Genomic DNA, 18686 nt, shown 5'->3' with positions numbered 1-18686 from the left:
ATTAATTACCAAAGTAATTAATTAATTACCAAAGTTGCTTGTCTTCTAATTTAAATACTTCCTGAAATGTGCTACTCTCTTCCTCTAAAAAAATTCCCAAGAACCAAGTTTTACCCATGATCAACTTTCTTGCATCATAGAAAACGTGGCGCCTTTTCTGCTTCCTCTCCATTTTCTTTTAGCTACATTTCTTTACTCCTGAAATTATTTTGTTTATATTTTTATAGCATTTTGGAGCTGCATAGTTCATCTTTAAATGCTACATAAAACATGTTTATGTTTATGAGTCCAAATACATGTTCTGCCCAGCACCAAACTGCTCAATATTTTAAGAAAATTGCCACTTCATCTCACTGCAAGTAGAATGTGCTGGAAATTGTTTCGAGAAGCCAGCTTAAATGTGATTCACAGATTGGTTCTAAATGCAAAAGAAGTATAGATATTTATCTCACACGCCATTACTAGTCAAGTACTTTTTATTTCTGTCATTTGAAGTGAAAAATAAGAGACAAGTTTTTAAACAAGTTATTTGAGAAAAAAGTTGAGTAGGTGATGAGGGTCAGAAAGGGCAATAACAGTAACAGCTGACATTTCTTGAGTAACCAACCATGTGACATGTTGTATTCTGTATTCATGGCCTCATTTAATCCTCACTGAAGGCCCCTGAGTGCCCTAAGATTAAGAAATATTCATTCCTTCCCCAATTCCAGAAGAGGAAACAGGCTTGGAGAGGTGCAGTGACTCACCTTGTATCTTAAACCTGGGGTGATGGAAAGGCAGGATTTGAACCCCTGTGTTGCAGCTCTCACTTCTGTGCTCGCCCTCTTCACCTCCGTGTTGCCCACTCCCTCTTTTGTCCCCTTATCCTGCACTAACCTATCATTATTAGAGCTACCACAAAGTATAGCACTCGTCCTCCATGAGCCAATCAGATTTTTCTCTTTACGACAACACAGTGTATCCGTTTTCCTTTTTATCAAAAAGGTGGGGAGGAAAAGCAATTTGAATCCACTGCTGATCTCCATGATGGTTTCCTTTGGGAGAAAAAGTCAGATCCCGGTGCCACAATAATTTTCCTTTGTCATTTCACTTTCAGCCATCTTGACATCCCGGTAGCACTTGCTCTTCAGTTAGGTCCCCCCTTGCTCTTTAAAGTGCTGGTTTATGCTGGTCAGTGGAAGAGGCTGGGGGACATTTAGCCATGATTACTCTTCACCACCTTTTACCATGTTGGCGGTAAAGTTACAAGCTGCTTAGCTAACAAAGCTCCCAGGGAAGAAAGCCCCAAGAGATCCACTTTGATGAAAAGAAAGTTCTTAAAAATGTGCAGAGGTCATTAGCACAGGTCTTCAGGAATGCCATTTGCTGGTCCCCGCCCCCAGGAGAAGTATGGACATCTAGAGCTTTTGGAAACACAGAAGAAAAACAAAAGGGAAGTTGAATGCTCTGGAATATCAAAGCACCTGGAAACCAAGTTTACAAACCTCACTGGGGTTGGTTCTATTAAGAAGGACCAATCTAAAGTTCTGGAACGTCCATAAATGATATTGTCAGAAAACCACTGATCAGAATAGCTGTTGTTGGTATTAAGGAAAGATGTAAAACATTTAGTATTCCTCTCATCCCGTAAATTATTTTAGTCCATCGCTGAACCAGGTGCTTGACTGTATAACCACCTCCTTTGTGCCACATGAGCTGTGCTCCTGGAATCCTGCAGAGCATTGGCCCTGATAACACAACACTATTGTCTGAAATTCCCATGTTCTTCTGTCTCCTTGGTGCTGCTACTGACTGTGTATAGGCACAACTTGGATGATCTGTGCATTTCAACTTCAATTCCAATTTTAAGTTTTCTCCAGTTGCAAAACAAGGAATATGGCTCTTCTCTCCCTTGATGTCCTTGAGTCAGTTTTACCAGAAAAAGGAGGATGACTTTGCAGCTTCCAAATACCAAGAAAGTGCAAAGAGAGCCCGAAGGTGATAGAATCTGGCAGCAAAGGGAGCTGCTGGGCCCGTAGCACAAGGTAACTAGACGGTGTCACCAGAATTTGTCAGTGTAAATACTGATTTGGCTCCCTTTCCACACGTTTCCTCAGCTTTGAAAATATCCATGCCTCTTTCTGGGTATTCTTTTACTTTGTATAGTAAGATATTTTTCCTGGATCAGCCTCAAGAAAGGGTAGCAATTTCACAAGTATGGGAAATTGGTTTTTGGTTCTTCATTTGATTTTGTAGTTTTCACTGTGAGAGCATGTGCATTGAATACCTGAGATTAAAAAAAGTTCTATGACTGTCATCTAACATGTCCCTGATTATCTAACCTACAGAAAAAAAAGCCACTTTTTTATTGCAGCTTATTTTCCGTGGCTACACATTTAATCTACAAATTATGTTTGAACTGAAGCCCTTACTGTCAAAACTATTTTCTAGAGATTTGATTCTTGTAAAAATTTTGTTTCTTTAGCTCCACATAGCCACTCCATGCTTATTTACTATGTGTACAGCAGCAGCGAGTGGGATGCTGTATTGGCACATTTAAACTTCATCTCTCCATGTTGAGCAGCTTGGGGAAAGTGGAAGCAATTCAGAATGATCTGGACACCTACCCCGCCTCTCTTTCTTTTCACCATTGCTGTTTGCTAACCTGAAGTTTGAAAATATTACATTAAAAACAAAATAGGCACTCCCACAAAGTACAAAAGTACTCAGGTGCAGATTTGACACATTTATAAAATACATTTTTAGTCCTAGGAAAATAAATATAAAATGCGTTTTCCCTATTCTACTCATTTATTCCACCTGCTTTCCAATCCTCCTTTGACTTGAACCCCATCATTTCTGCTGATCACTTTTTTGTGCCATCCTTTGAAGCACAGGTGGCCTTTTTCCAGCATGGGGCCACTTTTTTTTTTACCATTTAAGGCCAGAAATGGATAAAAATTAGAAAAAATTAAAGGGTGCTTGTTCAGGCAGGCAACATCCTACGATTAAGTATAATCTGTTCTTGCAGAGTTACATTTGGGCTTCATATTGTATTTAATTTTCCCACTAATTTAGTAAACATTTATTGAAAGGAAAAGTAACCAGTCTTGGGTTGTAAATTCAAATACGGGCATTATGTTTTTCCCCGGTTAATTCCATTCTATGATATAACAGAAATTGGTGGCTCTAACCGGAATGACTCTAAGGCTGTGTATACTTGACCTTAAGCAAGTTCAGTTCTCTGAGTTCTAGCTTTCTTATCTGTTAAACGCCGTAATGAATTTTTACTTCACAAGAGTGTGTAGTGAGAATTTAATCACTTTGTCCACACGCATCAGAGTTCTGGGAAGAAACAAAGTAAAGCCCCATCGATGTTTTTCTCATTCAGTAGTCTGGTAGTGGGACCCAGAAATTTATATGTTAAAATCAGACACAGGTAATTCTGACATGTAACCTAGTTTGGGGAGCATTGTCCTAAGGGATATACTATTGATTCAAAGAATAGCAATGTTTAAAGTTAATTTTGGGAATAAAACGATACAAAAGTCTGCTTGCTACAATGCCATTGAACTACTTAAAATTTATTGGTATGGTTGTGTACCAGCATTTTGACTTTAAGCTGATTTTGAGAACAGTAAGAGGACAATTGTCTTTACAGATTTATGCCTACAAAACTTAGCAGAATATAAAACATATACATTTATGGTCCTTCAATACCCTTCTTTGGAAAAATATATCTTACGTCCCTGCATTTGTAGGAACGTGTAATTCTCTAAAGGAAAAGATTGGAAGGACCAACCAATTCTTCCCTTTCCTAGTATCTAGATAGTATTTAGTAAATCAGTGCTTTAGTAAGTGGAACAGTATAGTGGCCTAAAAGAGTAGGTGTTTTCCAAAAAAGTTCTTAACCTATTCCCATGGCAACATCCAAGAAGGGTACGATTCAGGAGACTCTGATTCAATGGACTTTATCATTAGATCAGAATTATTTATGTACACTTGAAGAGTAGAGCATATTTAGCAATTTTCTGTCCACTCCTGAGTACATCCTGCACTGTTACATTAAGTGTATTATATAGTCAACGTGAAAAACAAATGCCAACTGCTATCAAAGCTACAGGATTGGAGTCACTCTTATGGTTTCAAATTGCTCTTGTTTTTGTAACTTGGGGGTTTTACATGGAACGGTTTTTGAAGAAGTACAGAAAGTGAAAGACCATAGACATTTTCTTGCCAGGGGTTGGCAAACCATGGCCCACTGGCCAAGTCTGGCCCAACGCCTGTTTCTGTAAACAAAGTTTGATTGGAACACAGCCACGCATTTGTTTTTGTACTGTCTTTGGCCTTTTTTCTACAACAGCAGAGTTGAGTAGTTGCAACAGAGACTGTATGGCTCTTAAGGCCTAAAATATTTATTATTGGGCCCTTTACAGAAAACATTTGCTGACCCATGGATCTAGACTAATTCTATGTCATCTGATTTCAGACCAAGCTGATGGTTAAACTCTAGGACTGAGGTAGGTTAGGTTTTAACTTACATCAAATCTCATTCAAAAAGGATTTGATGGTTTATAGTCAAACATATAATAATAAGATTGCTAAAATGGAAATATAAAATTAGGGCTCAAACTGGATATTCCTCTTAGCTACCATAATTTCAGCTTAATTTTGGCTTGAGCTGCCAAGTACCCAGAGCAACAAGGGAAAGAATAGAGGTTTCGCTCTCAGGAAGGAGGGAGTTCTATAGTTCCTCCCGCTGATCTTCGACATGCCCAAGTAGTACATTTAAAACAACTTTTTCAAAGGGATTATTAAGTTGATGACATTATGTAACGGGTCAAGGGTCAGAGCAACATTTGTATTGCAGACGAAGTGGATGTCATATCTTGGTTCACAAAGCAACCTTCCAATGCGAGCTGAGAGTGTAACATGACAGCATGGTATAGTGAAAGCATTTCTAGGAAGGGCTAGGGTTAATGCTGTGATAAATAGTATTTATCGATATTTGTATTGATATTACATTTGATATATTGTGTTTGGAGATCGTATTTTAAATAATATTGCTACAGCTTTCGCCCCACTAAGAAGGACACTGTCATTTACCCAACTGTGTTCTTGGGATGCACTATTAAAAGATATAGTTAACAGAGCGAGAGATACAGATCACTACTTAATGTTGTGGAAAATATATTAAAGAAGTAAAAGCCTATTTCCTTCCTTGTTTATAATTTTATAGTTTCTCTCCTCCCATAGTTTTATTTGCATTCACCTGCACTCTTAAAAATGTCCAACACATCCATGTATCATTTGAAATCTAGTCTAATTTTGAAGGTTTATTTATAATGGCTACTTGCCAGAAGCTGTTTCTGCAGTTTATATGGAAAAGAAACACCTCTTATAGACCAACCTTAACTTTTGTAATGGAAAATGTATTACAAAATATATATGTATTCAAAAAGAAGCCATAAGGAAGTTGAGATTTAAATTAAGTAAGAAGAGCTTAACTGCAATAATTGCTTTCTTGGGGAGCTAGTAGACTGTGGTAATTAAAGGGAATAAGCTGTGGAGTTAAGACTGAACCTGGGTTGGACTCCCTCGTGTTACCTTTAATGGTTACACTACCCTGGGCAAGTTAGCCTCTCAAAGCCCTAGTTTTCTCTTCTGTAGTGGATTGTTTTGAGATGGTTCTGAGAATGCCACGTGGTAGGCACTCTAAATATGGGAGGTAATATTGCTACTGCTGTCAGGAACTAGATACAGAAAGGAGATTGTGAATATTCCTTTGTGGAGAGGTACGTTTAAAGTGGGTTCTGTCAGTAGCAGAAGGGTGCTGCTACTAGATATTTTGCATTAAATGAACTTGATACGTCTCCCTATCAGGTCCTATCCTTTCCAAGTCTCCCTCCCAATTTAACATGTTTTCATTGACAGATCTGTGTTGTAAACCCTCCTGAAATTCCAACACACAGTCTCTTGGATCATTCCATTAGGAAAAAACAACTAAGCTTCTAAAAAATCTGTAAACTCCTTGAGGTCAGGAGCCCTGTCTGCTCAGCTCATCACATAAAACGAAGCCCTCCACACAGGGGCACGCAATAAATATTTATTGGATACATGAATAAATGAGGATAAAATAGTACACCAACAGCTGAGCCCCTTAAATAGTGAACTACCTCAGACTTTCACATTAAAATTTAATTCATCAACATTTCATTTTTATGTAACTTTATAGGAACACTGGTATTCTTTTCATGCTCAAATCTCTTATAACAAAAATAATGCAACCAGAAATTCAGTAGTAGAGAGAGCTAATACTTTACACATAAAAGAGTTCTATACTGTTGAGGTTTTTAATGCTTGTGTCCATTTGTTCCCCTCTTTGGTTTTCAAGACTCCTCTGCCACGTTTAGCGGTGTTCCTCAGCCTATTGGTTCTGTAGGGAGGGCGGATGAGTTTAGTTCTGAACATACTCAGACTCGGGTGCCTTGAGGTTTTCATATGGATGTATTTAGCAGAGACTGGAGGTCAGGGCAGGAGATGTAGATTTGTAGGTTATCTGCTTAGAGGTGATGATTGATTCATTGAAGTTTTAATATTCCGTAAAACAATAGAACGCACAGTGTTACCTAAAGATTCTCTCCAGTAAAGGACACGGAAAAGTAAGCGTATAGCTTTTTCAGCTCGTGAATGTAGACATTAAAGGTCAAAACCCCCATCATGTCATTTAGGTCCTGTTTGTGTCCTCTGCCTTACGCTTTCTGGTTCTGTTCTTAGCACAGTGTAAAATATTCACTTTCATGCTCTTCCAGTCCCTTGCTTTGGAAAAACATATCATATGACCCAGGATTTTTATAACTTGTACTTCTCTAAAGAAAAAGAAAGAGGTACCATCAAATTTTTCTCTTTCATAGCATCGAGGTACCATTTAGGAAATCACTGTCTTAGTTCGTAGAATGAATAGTGGCCTAAGAGAAAAGAAATGTTTTCCAAAAGTTTTAAACTTGCTCCCAGGGTAGAGTCTAAGTAATATGTAGTTCCAGAGACTCTGACGCAGAGCATATTTTATCGTTGGGTCGGAATTATTTATGTATACTTGAAGAGGGCATATTTCTACAGTTGCAGCAGAAACCAGAACTGTATAGCAGGAACGGGAAAATAGATTGTTCCTATTGAAGAGACCGTTTCTGGGAGGCCCTGCAAGTAGTTGGGCCAGTATTTTTGTATTCCCGCTGTTTAACGGGTCGCTTGAGTACAAGATTTATTTGTGGTAACCCTAGAAGGCATAGGACCAGCTGAAGGATGAACGTTGTATCAATCAGACTCATCCAGCAATGGAACAGCCCATTTCAAAGAGTAGGAAGTTTTGTTGGAATGGGAGCAAAGCAGAGATGCTGCTGAGGGGCTGCTTTATCAGCCAGGAGAATGAGTACAATCACCATCGACGCCCTTTTCAAATCTGCGGTTCTGGGACGGGCGCTAACATTTATACAACACAGAATGAGAGAAAGCAAGACAAGATTTTAAACCTCTGTCATTTTAGGATTCCTTTCCTTGAGTCCTTGCTTTTAGCCTCCTGTCCTCTGGGCAGAAGAGAGGAAGGGGAAGCAAAGAAGGAGTGGAGAAACGTGTATCTGGAGGCAAAATTGGAGACGGTTCCTTTTGGCTAGCAGTGCACGTTCATAACAGATGCTGCTTCTCATCAGTTAAAATTTCAGAGCCTAATGAACACCTCATTCCTCTTCCCCTCCAGCCCCACACCAGCACTCCTGCTGCCTTCCTGAATTTAATATGCATTACAACTGTTTAGCAGGAAGACAAAAGAGTAAAGGCCCCATTTAAAAGGCACAGTGGGGCTTCCCTGGTGGCGCAGTGATTGAGAGTCCCCCTGCCGATGCAGGGGACACGGGTTCGTGCCCCGGTCTGGGAAGATCCCACATGCCACGGAGCGGCTGGGCCCGTGAGCCATGGCCGCTGAGCCTGCGCGTCCGGAGCCTGTGCTCCGCAACGCGAGAGGCCACAATAGCGGGAGGCCACAACAGGGAGAGGCCTGCGTACCGCAAAAAAAAAAAAAAAGGCACAGTGTGTTTTGCCTTGTCCGTATTTCTCCTCGAACACACTGGACATACATTTTCTATTAGGCAAGCAATAGGTTTTGCACGGTATCAGAAGTGCTTCTGTGCCTTCAGTTAATCGAACTAGAAAAGAAAAGAAATTGAATCAGAGAAACGTATAGGGCTGCACTGTTCTATTTTTTTGTGTTATGACACATGGTAATTGTGTGTTCGCATTTATTGTTATTTTGCTCGTTGCTCATAGAATTACTGATGTATTTACAACCGAACAGAATTTGTTCTTTAACTGGCACAGGAGAGCTCAAGGAATGTTTATTTAACCTTAACTCGGTTGAGTTGTTTATACTACAGGGACCTGAGTTCAATTTACTTTAGTTTTTGAAAAAAAAAAACTTTCTTATTTATAAAAGCTGAGCTGTGAGTGACCTCTCCAGTCTGATGTTTCCTTTACCCTCCACTGTGCAAAAGGGAACAAAAAGCCACTGTCTCATTTTTACTCCAAAGAAACTAAACTACTTCCTTAAGTGGGCTAGTTCTTTCAATTGAAAATGGTAACCAGATGTTTACTGAAATCCCTAGCATTTCTCCTTCAAGCCTAGCTTCTTTCTAATTGTTTGATCTTTTTAAGTTTCATAGAAACCAGATTGGGTATTTGAGTTTTCCATAGCTGGGAAATGTTTAATGCAGCTTTGCAGATACTTTCTTTGTACTGTTTCTTTAAATGCACTTCCTTCTGCTTTTATTTTTTAAAAAGATGCAGCATGGAAAATTTTATAAGTTTTTATTTTTTTTATAAGTAATTTATTACAGATCATTGTTCTTTTCATATTTCTTTAGAATTGAAGAGACTGGGGTTTTTTTGTTTGTTTTGTTTTGTTTGGAACTTAGACTTTTTTGTTTGGTTTTGCCACAGACTAAACTGTGCTCTAAGTGACAGATTTAATTTGTAAAAACAAATATTCATATTATGTTTAGATGGAGAAAGACTCTAGGAAGGAAAACAAACTCCTTCATACGGGACCTTTCAAGTGACAGAGTATGTGGATTAATTTAAGAGTGTTTGGAGACTCCAGATACAGTGCATTTACTATGCTAGTGTATTATCAGATTTAGCTGCCTGAAATATTTTAGACCTTGTCCTCAATTTGGTAGGAGTTTAGGAGCATCTAACCATATTTTCAAGACCACCTCTTAATTTTTGTATCACTTTTACTTTCTACTTTCAGTGTTACAAATACCGTTGAAACGTCCCGAATCACTTCCTTTTTAGACTTGACTTTTCTCAGTTAATTACTGTTTCGCTCTGGATATCTTATATGGTTTCTATCTTATTTTTAGCTAAAGTGGCTTCCTCTTAACAGCGTCTCTTTGTGGAAGTACAAACCACAGTTTGGGAAACAAAGACTTAAGGAAAAGTAGGGGTTTTTTTTTCCCCTTGTTAATCTCTCTCTAATTAACTCTCAATAATCAGATTTTCACCCCACCAAAATTGTCCTTTCAGAATTTACCAAGAAATTGCTTTTTGTTACAAAATCCAGCCACCATATTTACAATTGCCTTATTTTTGGTAGAAGAGCATGTTTGAGCATGGGTGGAATGTAAATTAGGCTTTAATGTAAGTTCACTGAGATAATTTCTCAATTTCCATGATCTTACTCTAGCAGTGTTTCCCAAACTTGGTGAAATGTGTGTATCAGTGGAATAAATACCTATCCTAGCACTGAGGGGGCGCTACATGCTCTGGGATTTCCTTACAAACCCTTTTCTCTCTTAACTTCCTTGATAGTGCCCTTGCCTGCTTCTCCCACCTTTCTGACGCCTCCTTCTTTATGTTTTTGCCCCAAATATGAGCCTTCTCCAGGACCTTGATCCCTAGCCATCTTTTTTTCCTCCTGTCTTGATATTCCCTCAAGACATCTTTCTACAGATTCAGTGATCTCCTCTGGGAACTCCTCAGTGGTTGCCAGAGGTTGGGGCTGGTGATCAAAGGGTACAAACTTCCAGTCATAAATAAGTTCTGGAGATGTAATATATAGCACAGTAACTAGAGTTATAATACTGTATCGTCTGTTTGAAAGCTGTTAAGACAGTAGATTGTAAAGGATCTCCTTATCAAAAAAATGTATAACTATATGTGGTGATGGATGTTAACTAGACTCATTGTGGTGATCATTTCACAGCATATATATATACACACACACACACACACACACACACACACACACACACACAGAGAGAGAGAGAGAGAGAGAGAGAAAGAGAGAGAATCATTATGTTGTACACTTGAAACTAATATAATGTTAGATGTCATTTATATCTCAAAAAAAAATTCCACTTGGGATAGAACCTCAAAATAATGTCGAATCCTAATCTGTCTCCTATAGGCAAAGTTTTGAGAAAGCATGGATTTTCCAGGTACCTGGTAGTTTTGATTTGTGTGTCCCAGGGCCTCAGCATATATAGATAATGGATAATGCATGATGCTTCCATTCTGTGGGTCTTGCCAGCCATGTTCCTCTGACTAGTACGGCATTCCCTCACCTCCTAGGCTCTAAAGCTCGCATCAGGTCCTCTCTCTCTCTTTCAGCCACAGCCCAGATCCGGCACCCTGAGCCCTGTAAGGTATGCCTTCTCTTGGCCAGGACTCCATGTTCCTCACAGTTACTGTGCCTCTTTGGTGCTATCACAGTAACTGTTGCTCTCCCAGATGCTCGTCTCTGCCTTCCGTTATACATCCCCACCACAAGTGCCAGTTTAATATTCCACAAGCACACTCTGCTCACATCACTTTCCTGTGCAGAAGTGTTTAATGATTTTTTATCTCCTCCTACACACAACGCAAATTCCTTACCCCAGCATTCGAAGCCATGGAGTCAGACATCTCCATATCCCTGCGGTAGCATGGCTCTCAGGCTTGTCCTCACTCTTTTTTTTTTTTTTTTTTTTTTGTTTGTGCTGTACTCGGGCCTCTCACTGTTGCGGCCTCTCCCGCCGCGGGGCAACAGGCTCCGGACGCGCAGGCCCAGCGGCCATAGCCCACGGGCGCAGCCGCTGCACGGCATGTGGGATCTTCCCGGACCGGGGCACGAACCCGCGTCCCCCGCATCGGCAGGAGGACTCTCAACCACTGCGCCACCAGGGAAGCCCTTGTCCTCACTCTTGAATGACCCAGGGAATATACAAATTAAAGAGGCCAATGCCCAGGCCCCACTTCAGAAAAGTATATCAGAATTTGGGGGGAAGGGATTGGATCTGGGTATCACTCATTTTTTTTTTTAATTCTTAACTTTATGGCCTAAAGTTCTTATTTTACCTGAGTTCTTTTTAAAAACTTTATTTTATTGAGGTATTGTTGATTTATAATGCTGTGTTAATTTCTACTGTACAACACAGTGATTCAGTTATACATATATATGCATTCTTTCTCATATCCTTTTCCATTATAGTTTATCACAGGATGTTGAATATGCTATCCAGTAGGACCTTGTTGTTTATCCATTCTATTTATAATAGTTTACATCTGCTAATCCCAAACTCCCAATCCATCCCTCCTCTCCCCCTCTGCAACCTCGTCTATCTATGTCTGTGAGTCAGTTTCTGTTTCATAGATAAGTTCATATGTGTCTTGATTCCACATATAAATGGTATCATATGGTATTTGTCTTTCTCTTTCTGACTTACTTCACTTAGTATGATAATCTCTAGGTCCATCCATGTTGCTACAAATGGCATTATTTCATTCTTTTTTATGGCTGAGTAATATTCCATTGTATATAAGTACCACATCTTCTTTATCCGTTCATTTGTTGATGGACATTTAGGTTGTCTCTATGTCTTGACTATTGTAAACAACGCTGCAGTGAACATAGGGGTGCATGTATCTTTTTGAATTATAGTTTTCTCTGGACATTGGGCATTACTTTTTTTTTAAAAGCTTCCCAGGTGATATTAATATGTGGGCAGAATGGAGAACCACTTTGAATGGGCTACTCACCTTTGCCTGATCACATTTCAAAGCTTTCTACTTTGCAGTGCTATTGAGGCTTTTGTCTCCTAGAATTTCCTCCTTTCTGCCATTTGTTAAAATCCAAATTAATATATAAATTCACCCATAAATTCCCCTCGAACTAGAAATGGTAAACAAGTTAACTAAGGCATCATCTCACGTTAGTCATATACCTCTGATGCCTAGATTATGCTTTGTTATATTTTTATAATTTTTGTCTGTTACTCTCATCTCCCCTTTTATATGACAAACTTCTTGTAGAACAGGGAGTATTTTATTCATCTTTTTATTCGTTATCCTGCATAGGAAAGTGCATTGTGTATACCTAGTAGGTACACAATTAAATGAATAAGCAATTGAAAAATAAACCTACAAATATACTAATAAAAGAGCTGAATATTTCCTTCAGATATTCAAGCATCATTTGCTTCTTTGAAGTTTAGAGAACAAATAGTGAGTGCTTGATAGGAAATAGCTGTATTGTAGAGCAAAATGAAATGTGCTTCGGAATATGTCTGAGCAAAACCAGCTGAAGAACAGAACTCACATGCCCTCTGCCTCTAGTGAAAGTTCTCTGTAACCTTGTTTCAGAGTCAGTCAAGCCAGTGATGTCTCTGTTTTCAAAGAAAGAATTCTGCCAATAGCTAATAATAAGCTTTAATAATAATAACTCATTTGAACTCTTTGTCTAAGGAAAAACATGAAAGTCATATGTGAATCTCATCATCTGTGCAACAAGATGATCTATTTAGAGCAGGGAACTCTTGGAATTTAAAAAATCTGTTTAGCATTCCAACCCGTTATCAGAGTGACCAAACAAGTGATTAAGGGGTGTAGAGGACAGAAATGACTCTCAGGGGTCCCTGCTTCTCTAATCGCTAGCTCTGTATTTTATACTTATCAGAAGGTAAAAGGAATCCTTCCCTGAATATTTGCTTAAGCAACATGGTTTCAGCAAAGTTTGACCATAGTATCTACCGATTTGCTAGGACTATGATTCTCAAACTTAGTATGCATTAGAATTATCTGGAAGGTTTGTCAAATTACAGATTGCTGGGCCCTACTTCCAGCTGATCTGATTCAGTAAGAATAGGGAGGTGGGTTAAGAAATAATAAGTTCCCAGGTAATGCTAATGTGTTGGTCCTGGACCACTTGTTGAAAACTACTGTCCTAGGTATTTCTTTCTTACAGATTTTCATTGTTTCTTCCAGAAGCACAAGGACGTTCTGCCTATTTGCTATTTTAAGTATTTAGTGGCCAAGCAGTTCCCCATTTGCCTCGCTAGGACCCTGAGTCAACCTTCTACCTTGGTGAGAAGCCCCCTCCTAAATTTACGTAGATGCTAAACCCATTAATTGTGAGTTAACATGCAAAGCCTTGGTACATGTTAGCTTAATTCTTTACAGTCAAGACCAGGGATCGCATTTAAAAATGATAGCAACAAGTAGCTGAATTTAAACTGTCTTTGGACATGTTGGGCTTGCTTGAAGATAGTGGGATCAAGGTAAAAATGTGGACAGATAATTTATTCCAAATGATAGTTATATGCTCCCAAAGAGAAGCAAGATGGTACTGTGGAAGAGAGGAATACTGGCTTGGGTTGCAATGTCTATGTGAAACCATGGCTAAGTTACTTAATTTCTTAGATTCCTTTCATTTTACAGAAGATGAAGATTTTTGGATTAGATGATATTTAAGATCTAGTTCAACTGGAAAATATATAAAAAGAATAATAGGGCTTCCCTGGTGGCACAGTGGTTGAGAGTCGGCCTGCCGATGCAGGGGACACGGGTTCGTGCCCCGGTCCGGGAAGATCCCACATGCCGTGGAGCGGCTGGGCCCGTGAGCCATGGCCACTGAGCCTGCGCGTCTGGAGCCTGTGCTCCGCAACGGGAGAGGCCACAACAGTGAGACGCCCGCATACCGCCAAAAAAAAAAAAAAAAGAATAATAAAGAATGAGGGAGATTACCTAAGATGCCACCAACAAAGACAGTTAATTTGGGGCACATTTCTTTATAAGTTTTTTATACATTTTATACAATTTTCTAGTTTGCTTTTTTACCATACTATTATGTCAGAAATACATGCTGTAAAAACTTTGTAAATGTTATTTCAAGGGCTACATAAAATTATATTACTGGATGTATTTAATATTTACTTAATTTAGTGTCCTTAATCTTTTCCATATTGTTAGATATTTGTGATATTTTTAATGTTTTGCTATTGTAAATATTGCACTCACAAAATCGTTGTTGTTCTATGGAAGTATAGCATGGAAATCCAAGTTCACAGCTGTAGTATAAAACAGATTAAGATTCTGCTGGAAATTGGTACTTGCATCGTAGTAGGAATGCTGGGAATGCCAGAATGGCAGGCACATTCCATGGTAATCTGAAGACTCATCTGAGAGAGCCAGTATCAGGAATAACAAGTGTTTGCCCTTCCATTGGTTTGTTTGCTCAAGGATTCCTGTTCATTATTTGTTCATTTTTGGAGAAACAGCATATTAAGGGTATCAGAAAGACCTTACTTGTCTGAAATCTCTAACCCATAACTGTACACAGCATGACTATAGCACCCTGAGACTGATTTTGTTTCTTGTTTTATGGAAGGAAATCCTATTACTTTGTCACATTGAGTATTTTACATCAATTTTCATCAGAGACATTTTGAATTTTAAAATGATTGAGATCTATGTTAATTTTATGTATTTTTTCATTTGTATATAGCAGTTGATTGGCATCTTACAGTACTTTGAAAGATGTACAATGTTTGAAAAGACTCAATGTCTGTTTTTCTTAGAAAATAATAGTTCTTTATTGGGATGCATATTCTAACCACATTTTTAGAAAATAGTTTTCCCATTTATAAAGATGTTATATGTTTATGGTAGAATATTGAATCAAACCTTTGCAAGTACAAAGATGAAAGCGAAAATCATTCCAAATCCCACCACCCAGAGATAACATAGTTAAATAATGTTGTGCGTGTTTCCAGGCATCTCTAAGCATAACACACAAGTACAAACACACCCCCCCCCACACACACACACATTTACATCCTGACTTTTTGCCTCCTGCCTCTTTTACAATAGTTTACCCCACATGTTTTAACAGATACTTTTTTCAAATTTTTTTGGCTGCCACACGCAACTTGTGGGATCTTAGTTCCTCGACCAGGGGTTGAACCCGGGCCCCCAGCAATGGAAGCGTAGAGTCCTAACCACTGGACCACCAGGGAATTCCCGAGACATTTTTAATATTTTGATAAAAATAAAGACTGTGATAAAAGTATTGTCATATCAATGTAGTTTTTAAGGATTGTGATAAATTGTTATATCACTAGTTTTAAGATAGCCTTTTTTGATCATTAAGTAAATGCACTGTGCTATGTAGTTTATATACGTTAACTTATTGAATTCTCACTTCTAGTCCACAAGGTAGCTATTTCTGTTTCACAGATGAGGAACTGAACAGTGTATATCATAAATGGTGGAGTTAAGGTTTGACCCAAGGACTGTCTTTCTCCAAACCTGAGTCTTTGACCACAATATCATCCTAGTTTCTTGAAAGTGTAGGAAAAGTATTTGCTTCATTCTGTTTTGTGTTTTATTGTATGGGTATACTATAGTTTTTTTAACCAAGTTCTTCTTGACAGATAGTTAGAATTTTTTCAACTTGTTAATACAAAATCCAACTTTACTACCATATTTGTTTATATTGCTTTTTTGAGATTTGGGTGTAATGTGGAATTATTGTATCGATGCATTAAATATTAAAACTGTGGTTCTTCCTGCCACATTCCTCTACAAAATGATGATTCCTATTTTTACTTTCATCAGCAGTGCTAGTTCTCCATGGATCTTCAGTATCACATTTTTTAATCTGATGAAGTTAAAAATGTCACATCATTTAAATTCTTTCATAGGAAAGGAAGCTTTACTTACACATCAATTTAAAAATATTTCTATTTTTCTAAGTGCTGTTTTTTAAATTTAATTTTTTATTTCTAAATCTTTTTTATACAAAGGATATGAATAAGCAGTTTATATTTTCATATCTAAATGTCAAAACAAAGGAGAAAAGATCATGAAGTTCACAAAAAGCTACAGAAAGACCATTTAAAGTATAGCATATCACTTTACAGTCCCAGGACTGGCAAATTTCAAAATTGGTGATATCACCTGTTGCTGGTGGACATTCCAGGAAAGGAAGCTCTCATACATTGCCTGTGGAAGTGTGAAATATTGTAGCCTTTTTTTTGAAAACAATCTGGAAAATCTATAACATTTAAAATACTTACAGTTTCTAAGCCAGCAATATTATTCTTGGCAATCAATTTGACAGAAGTTAAAAAGCATTAAAAGATAATAAAATATATACATAAATCTTAAAATTAACACTGTCAAAGAAAATGGTTTTAACTAAGGACAATCAAAATAAGGGATATGAGATTATGCTACAAATTTTGAGTAATAAATAATTAGAGAGAAAAATAGCAAATTATGTTCCTAGAGTCTCTGGAGAGGTGGAAAACTCATGTTAAGAGATTAGAGGAAACACCAATTTTGCAGAATTCTATTAAAATATGTGGAAAAAACGTGCTTCTTAGATGTGTAGGAACAATACACTTTAATAATACGGTACACTTTAATATACTTGGCCTAGTTTCATATGGGCTAAGTGTTCTTCATCTCATAGATGACAGCATTATTAGCCTCAGGAGACGCTTCTGATACCCCCTTGGCTTCTGAGAGCAGGGCCAATTTTAAGAAAATTATGAAGTGGATGAAACGGGTTTTAGGCAATAGCTCTGCTTACCCATTACCCAAGTCTCTCCTTACCTAAAGCACCCACTTTAGGGTCCCACAGGGTTGGCCTAACTAGTCAGGTCACATCTATCACATGGGGCTCATTGCTACTCACTCATGAAAATGTACCTTCCTTCATCATCAGTTTCAGGGCTGAAGATGTCACATATTCTAGCAAATGCACTTGTACTGCCAATGAGAGAAAACTGATCCCAGTTCTAGGTCCCAGTTCTAGATAATGTGTATGAATTTTAACTGAGGCCTCATGCTGAAGAAGTCCTCTGTTTCCCTTAGACCAAAACCACCAAATGATGTCTGTTGAGTTAACATACTCTCCTTCTATGGTACGAAGGCCTATTAACAAAACATGAGGGGGTGGTACAGAATTGAGACAGAAGATTATTTTCTGTGTTTTCTAAATTCTACTCATACTGCCCTATTCAGAAGGCTTAAATAATAGGCGGCAAGACGTATAGAAGATGTCACATTTCTTCTTGAGTTTATCATCGAGACCGCAAATTTATCTGCCTGTATCTTACCTCCCACCCACCTATCTATTCATTAAACAACAAATACTTATGTAAAGCTTATCAAGTACTAGGCACTGTCCTAAGCACTTTACAAACATTAACTCATTTAATTTTCATAATATCCTCCCAAGAGTGGTATTAGTGTTACTAGGAGATCTGAGTTTTAGGCCTCACATCTGCTTTTTGAAATGACCTTGAACAAGCTCATTAGATCATCTATTGCTTGGTATGAAAATGGAAGATAAGACCTGTTCCATAAATATCTCACAGAAATATTATGATTGGTTTAAGCAAATCTCCAAAGATTATTGAAAATAATGCTTTATGAATAAGAGCTGTGTAATCCTGAAATACTTGTGGCATTAAGTAATAAGCCATTGAGAGAATTGATTCTTTTTCTCATGTTAGTGAACTATATTTTCTCAAGCCTTGATTCTCATCTGTGCTGAATTAGTGCGTAATTATTCTTAGAATAAATTTTAAATCAATGACTCCCATCTCCCTCTCAGATTGCTTGAAGTCCCCAGTGCATTATTATACAATGTTAAACCAGATATGATTAGGTTTTATTCACTGCATTTTAAAGAAGTCATGCAAAATGACTTTTAATAAATCAGAAAGAAGGAATAATATTTGGTTAAATGAAGTGTCACCACACTAATTATACACTAAAACCTCCTGCACCATTCTGTGGAATTTGGTACAAGGAGTGTCTATCAAAAACTCAAGTCAAGTACTCAAGTAATAAAAGAACCCATTTTCAGGCATCATCCTCATACAAGGATTATGACAAGGACATTTTGGCCAGGCATCAGAATATTTTATAATTGACACTAAACACGTTTTATTTAACACATGTTTATTAAACATGAGCTAGGTGTAGGATACTAAAATTGGTGTGGATGGAGAGAGAGCATTATAAAAGTGAGTGAGACCTTTCAAGGAACTATAGGGCAGAGGTGTATATCAGTGTTTCTCAAACTCACATGTGCATACTGGGGATTTTGTTACCGACAAATTTGATTTGGTGAGGTCTAAGTTGGGGACTGAAATTTTTCATTTCTAACAAGCTTTCACTTTATGAAAACATTACAGATCCAAGGATCATTTTTGAGTAGGAAAGATGTACATGTTTAACTGTAATATAAGATACAATAGGAGCAGTATGAAGAGCAGAAATAAAATGTTCTGAGAGAACAGAAAAGGAAGGGACCAATTCTGAATGTGGGGGTCTAGGAAGGTGTCACAAGTGAATACTTGATATGTGGCCATGATTTCTCAAGT

The 18686-nt window shown here is 38.0% G+C and overlaps 1 protein-coding gene across 3 annotated transcripts in view; it reads left to right on the top strand.

Moving 5' to 3' along the window:
• CPED1 (cadherin like and PC-esterase domain containing 1) overlaps positions 1–18686 on the top strand; it is a 301570-nt gene that overhangs the window by 37238 nt on the left and 245646 nt on the right. The gene's annotated exons all lie outside the window — the stretch shown is intronic.

The sequence above is a fragment of the Lagenorhynchus albirostris genome, chromosome 8 (genome assembly GCF_949774975.1).
Source record: "Lagenorhynchus albirostris chromosome 8, mLagAlb1.1, whole genome shotgun sequence".
Classification (NCBI taxonomy): domain Eukaryota; kingdom Metazoa; phylum Chordata; class Mammalia; order Artiodactyla; family Delphinidae; genus Lagenorhynchus; species Lagenorhynchus albirostris.
The sequence above is the reverse complement of the archived record's forward strand: the minus strand, read 5'-3'. Positions and strand labels throughout refer to the sequence as shown.